Genomic DNA, 6067 nt, shown 5'->3' with positions numbered 1-6067 from the left:
AGCCTCCTTTAATCATCTTTGCTGCTCTTCTCTCTTAAGATTTGTGGACTTACTAACGTTACCAGGCTGGCTGGGAAATTCTGGGAGTTGAAGTCCACAGGTCTTAAAAGTTGCCAAGGTTGGACAGCCTTGCCTTAGGCAATGTGGGGGCTACAATTTCTGAAAAGCAACGGGACCAATAAATTACCAGCTTAGCTTTGATAGTGTCATTTTCTGCAACTTAAGGTGATTTAAAAATAAATAAATAAATAGAAAATACCATTTTAGTCAGCGCTTGGACTCCATTTATGAGTTTATCTGCTCATTATTTGCTATTCCTGAGATGTAAAAAAAAAATAAAAAAAATAGGTATACCATTTCTGCCCCATAAAATGCGCAAGGCATTTTAACAATGGCTCCACGGGCTTTCAATATATCAGGAGGCCTGTCGACAAGCAACACAAGAGGGAAAAGTAAAACAAAACACAAAAATATGGCCAACGCGCACAACGGATTAATCTTGTGGTTTTACAGCAAGAAAAGAGTCACCTAAGGGCCTCTCTACCCTTCCCCGAGGCTTATAAATCTTGAGTTTGCAATGTGGCGAGCCAGAACTTCTAAGTGTTTTTTCTCCGGTTACAAACAGATAATAAATTATGTTCTTACTACAGAGGTCTCCGTATTAAAATTCTGGCATCGGCTGCTCAGAAAACCAGCTCTGTCGTGTTTCACAACTTCAGAAAGACTTCCAACTGTCACCTGAGATGGTCAGGAAGGAAGGTGGCTGCTCCTTAGGATGGCCAAAACTGGTCTACATGGACTTCCTATTAGTATACAAGTAAATGTTTCCTTTATTTTTTTAAACTTAAAAAACAATTGTCAGATTTTACCCATAGGTAGATCAATTCTAAAGGACAGGTAGTTTTCGACTTAAAACTGTTTATATCGTAACTTTTCGAAGTTACAAGAGTACCGGAAAAAAGTGACTTTGGATTGTTTTCACACTTATGACTGTAGCATCCCCATCTGGTCCTGTGGTCAAAATCTGGAGGCATGGCAACCAGTTCGTATTTATTACGGTTGCCGTACCCCAGAGTCACGCGGCCACTTCCTTGAAAGCAAAGTCGCTGGGGAAGCCAGATTCACTTAACAACCGGGTTACAAACCGAACTGCAGCAATTCACGGAATGGCGGTGGCAAGAACGGATCGTAAAATTCACCGAACGAGTGTCTCGCTTAGCAACGGGGAACTTTTGGGATCGGCTGCGGTCGTACGTCTGGGTCTACCTGTATTCCGGTTTCCAACAGCCAGCCGTTCTAGATGTGGAAGGGATGAGTCTTGTTTGATCAGAGAACCTGCCATTCTAACTCTTTTATTATTCTGACATTCTGGCAAGATTGGATTGCTCTGCCCTAAACTGTAAAAGAGAGGGGTGTTATTCAGGGGTGAAATGCTACCAGTTCACCCCAATTCGGGCGAACCAGTAATGAGAAAAACTACCGGTTCGGGCAAACCGGTAGTAAAAAAAAAAGCTATCAGTTCATCCGAACCAATATTTCTGATGATCAGCTGTGCTGCACGGTTTATATTAGCTAGAAAGCAGGATTTCCTGCTTTCTGGCGAAGCTGAATCTCGCAGCACAGCTGTTCCCCCCCCCTCGCTATTCTACTTACCTAGTGAAGCGTGCATTTGGCGCGCGCTGCACATGTGTGGGCAGCGAACCGGTGGCGATCCTTGGAGGATTTCACCACTGGTGTTATTGTTGCAAATGTGTAAATCTACCCAATTAATCATCACAATCTACACAGTGAGCACAATTAAGGATTGTTTTTCAAGCCCCCACCCAGTACGTCTCCGTCGTTCATCCGAACAAGCCATGCAGAATTTGTATTCAAGGATCAAACCTTCAGGGAAGGTAAATGCCCAAATCCGGAAATAATTTATTTACCAACAACGATATCGTCTTTCAGGTGTTGTCGAAAACCTTGGCGCTGCTCAATATTTTCTAATTCCTGCCACCTCTTTTTGGAAAGGAAACTTCGGAGATGTAACCATATTGTTCGCCAGGAGCAGAAAACGAATCTCCATTTTATCCCCCTTGCCTTTTTCCTTCCCGAATCCTCTCTTTTCAATGGGAACTAATAAAATGTATTAATTCTAATGAAGACTTAACAAGACCCGAAGAAAAACAGAAGAAAAACACAAGGGCAGAATTCGGCTTCCTGTTTTCACCTGCAAGCAGCTGGATTTGGCATACTTCTGTGCGGCAGACCTGCTGTGTTTTCATCAAGGAGAGAGAGAAAGAGAAAGAAAGGAAGGAAAAAAAAAAAGAGCGTGATTACGGTGCCGGGTCAAGGTGAAACGGGGATTGTGGAGGGGGAAGAAAAAGGGCTCTCATTGAAATGTAAATGTTGCCATAATAGCAAAAGGGAATCCACAAATTACAGGCATTTTTCATTCGAAAATAAGTGTTCCATTCAGCTTTTTTTTTTTCTTAATCCTTTTCCGCCAATCGGAGAGCATTATTTATAGAGTGGCATAAAAGGCAGGAATAAAGCATTTTTTTTTAAAAAAAACGGAGAGTATAAAACTTATCTTGCAAAGCAAGCAAGATCAACGTTGCTGAGTTTCATGTCCATGGAGATTCTCAGCCATCCAGGTCATGTCTGTCTCAAAGGTGCTTTAAAAAAAAAGAAAGAAAAGAAAAGCAACTGGACTTCCTTGATGTTTTTTTTTTTTTTTTTTGAAGACGTTTCACTTCTCATCCGAGAAGCTTCTTCCGTTCTGGAGCTGAATGGAAGAAGCTTCTTGGAAGAACCAAGTGAAACATCTTCCACGAAAGACACTTTTGGGATTGCTCAGTTTAGTTCCATTTCCCCCCCCTATAATTTTTTCCCCAATAGAGCTGATACCATCTCTATCCATCTCTAAGCTCAAATCTTGGCTTTTCCTGGGAACAACGAACTCTCAAAACTAATTTTTCGCATTTTCTGGCTTCTTGGGGAAGGGGGTGTGTGGGTAAACGGGAGTCTTGAGGCTAGTGTCCGTGAAGTTCTCGGTCAAGGAGGGTTGCAAGACGAAGAAAGCTCTTTAATAAGTCTTGCAGGTGGAAACAGGATGCTTTCTGGAAATTAATGGCAGAAGGTGGGGCGATCCCATAAGAAGATTACTCGGCCTTTGCCAGCTAATCATAGTGATCTAAATCTCGCTGCAAGAAAGCCACTACCATAACAAGACTCCTTCCATACGTGCGCCTGAGTTCGGGTCAGGTTACGTCACCTTTTACAGGGGACAACGGGGGGAAAAAAACCCCAGGTTAGATGAGATTTGATTCTGCTTGGGTAGACTATGGTTGGAAAAAGACATTATGGAGAAAAGCATCAGACTTTTGGTCGGGGTGGGTGGGTGGGCTGAAGACTAAGAACGGTTAAAGGAATTGGGTATGTCTAGTGAAAAGAAGAATGAGGGGTGACATGATAGCAGTGTTCCAGTATTTGAGGGGCTGCCACTAAGAAGAAGGGGTCAACCTATTTTCCAAAGCACCTGAAGACACAAGAAGAAGCAACGGATGGAAACTCGTCAAGGAGAAAACCAAGGAGAAATTTCCTGACATTGAGAACAATCAACCAATGCGTTATGACCTAGGCCCAGGTAGTTATTACTAGACACAATCAGTCCTAAACAAACATATTTTATTAGAACAGCTGAGAATTACTTCATTCTCAGCTTAGTCCAAATTAAGTCCAAACCAAGTCCTTCAGAAAAAGTCCTTCAGCCTTATCACAAACCTTTGTCTTCTTTGGCACCCTGCCAAAGGCTTTTCTTGGCAAAGCCCCATGAAGTTCAGAAACAAGAGAGCCTACAAGAACAAATGTAGCAATGTTGCTTTCCTACAAAGAGCCCAAGAGCTGTTGCTGCTCTTTTAAACCTTATGGGGGCAGTCAAATCATCTGGCTTTACTCCCAAGTCGTCCTTTTTGCTTTAGCTGCTCTTGCCTTCTGGCAGCTCTTTGCATGCGTGCACCAGGAACAGGCTCCTCCTGTTCCTCTGCCTCTCTGCTGTCCGCCTCTGGAGGCTCTGGAGTCCGCGCATTGCTCCCAGATGGCCCTGGCCCCATCTCTGCCTCCGATGCAGAGCCCTTGTCTTGGCCTTCCCCTGACTCCAGGACTGGCCCATTGTCCTCCCCAACCTCCTCACTATCGGACTCCACTGCCAGCTCCGCAGGCTGCTGGTGGACCACAACACAACGGAACAGTTTACCTTGAGAAATTGTGGGTGCTCCAATACTGGAGGTTTTCAAGAAGAGATTGGACAGCGATTTGTCTAAAATGGAATAGGGTCTCTTGCTTGAGTAGAGGGTTGGACGAGAAGACCTCCAAGGCCCCTTCCAACTCTGTTATCCTGTATTCTGTACTTTGACCCATGTTATCTCCACCACACAAGGAATTTGTGGTTGGTTGGCTGTGAGATGTGGAACTACAGCTAGCGCGCTCAAAAATGAGAATAGAAGGGCTCCCTTGACCAGGGTTAGTTGGGATATTCACCCATGCTTGCTCGGGAATTCTGGGAGTTGAAGTCTACCCATCTTGAAAGTTGCCAAGGTTGGACAAGCCCGGTCTATGATGAAATGTTCTGCCTATTGGTCTGTAGAAAACTGAAATACATGATTGGGCCAAATCTTCCTCCATTAACTTCTGTCTGCCCGTCTGTCTCTCACCCAGAGCATCTCTACCTGTTGGATTTCAGGACCCTGTAGAAATCCAAGGGTGGTGGGCTTGCTTAAACCAACAGCTAATTTATTTATTCGTCCTCAGAGGAGTTCTAAACTGGCCGCCTTCGTGAGAATGACGGATTTCTTCGAAAGTCTCCTGGCACAATATATAAAAATCCTGAAGGACTTGGTGTTTTTTTTCCCCCTTTCCAGCAGAGGGCACTCCTTGTGTTTTAAAAACAGAAATTATCTCTACGAAGAAATCACATTATTCCGCTGCAGCAGAAAGAAAGAAGATTTAAAAATCTTTTACAATTTTGTATATTCTGATAATTTGATCCACGTTCTGGTGTCAGGTCAAAATGTCCAAACCAGAGAAGTTTCAGAGCTTCTCAAAAAAAAAAGTCTAGAAAGAAAAGACTTTGGTGTTATTCTTGTCCACACTGTGGAGTAAGGGATGCCCATTTTAAATACCTAAAGAGTTTAGAAAGTATTGTCCCCAAAGGAATCTGTGGTGAGACTTGGATTCTTGTGTAATGCAGCCTTGTCACGATTTGAACCTCCTGGCCTTACTACAATTCAGAATAACAGAGTTGGAAGGGACCTTGGAGGTCTTCTAGTCCAACCCCCTGCTTAGGCAGGAAACCCTACACCACTTCAGACAAATGGTTATCCAACCTCTTCTTAAAAACATCTAGTGTTGGAGGATTCACAACTTCTGGAGCGCAGTTCCGATGAGCGCGCGCACAACATTTTCACGTGAGTCCTGAAAAGGTTCGCCATCACTGCTTTAGATACTTGAAGAGAAAACAAGGATGCTGCCCAGCTAGTGGTGGGTTTCAAATTTTTTTACTACCGGTTCTGTGGATGTGGCTTAGTGGGTGTGGCATGCCTCGGTGGGCGTGTCTTGGTGAGCTTGGCAGGGAAGGATACTGCAAAATCCCCATTCCCACCCCACTCCAGGGGAAGGATACCGTAAATTCTCCATTCCCACTCCAGGGGAAGGTTACTGCAAAATCCCCATTTCCTCCCGATCAGCTGGGACTTGGGAGGCAGAGAATAGATTGGGGCGGGGCCAGTCAGAATTTTTACTACGGGTTCTCTGAACTACTCAAAATTTCCGCTACCGGTTCTCCGGAACTGGTCAGAACCTGCTGAAACCCACCTCTGCTCCCAGCCAATCCTTTTCCTTAACATCCCCACTTTTTTTTTTTTACTTCTCACAAGGTTGAGCTTGACCCTTGACCCTCTTCCTGGTCTCCTTCGACCTGTCCTGGTTGACACGCGTCTTCTTGAAACGTGGTCTCCAGAACTCGAGGCTTGTATCCGAAGAAGGGTGACCAACTCTACCGTAGAGTTTGCTCTCTCTCGTGGCT

The sequence above is a fragment of the Pantherophis guttatus genome, chromosome 12, assembly GCF_059756535.1.
Source record: "Pantherophis guttatus breed Tessera chromosome 12, ASM5975653v1, whole genome shotgun sequence".
Classification (NCBI taxonomy): Eukaryota; Metazoa; Chordata; class Lepidosauria; order Squamata; family Colubridae; genus Pantherophis; species Pantherophis guttatus.
Note: the sequence above shows the minus strand (reverse complement) of the source record.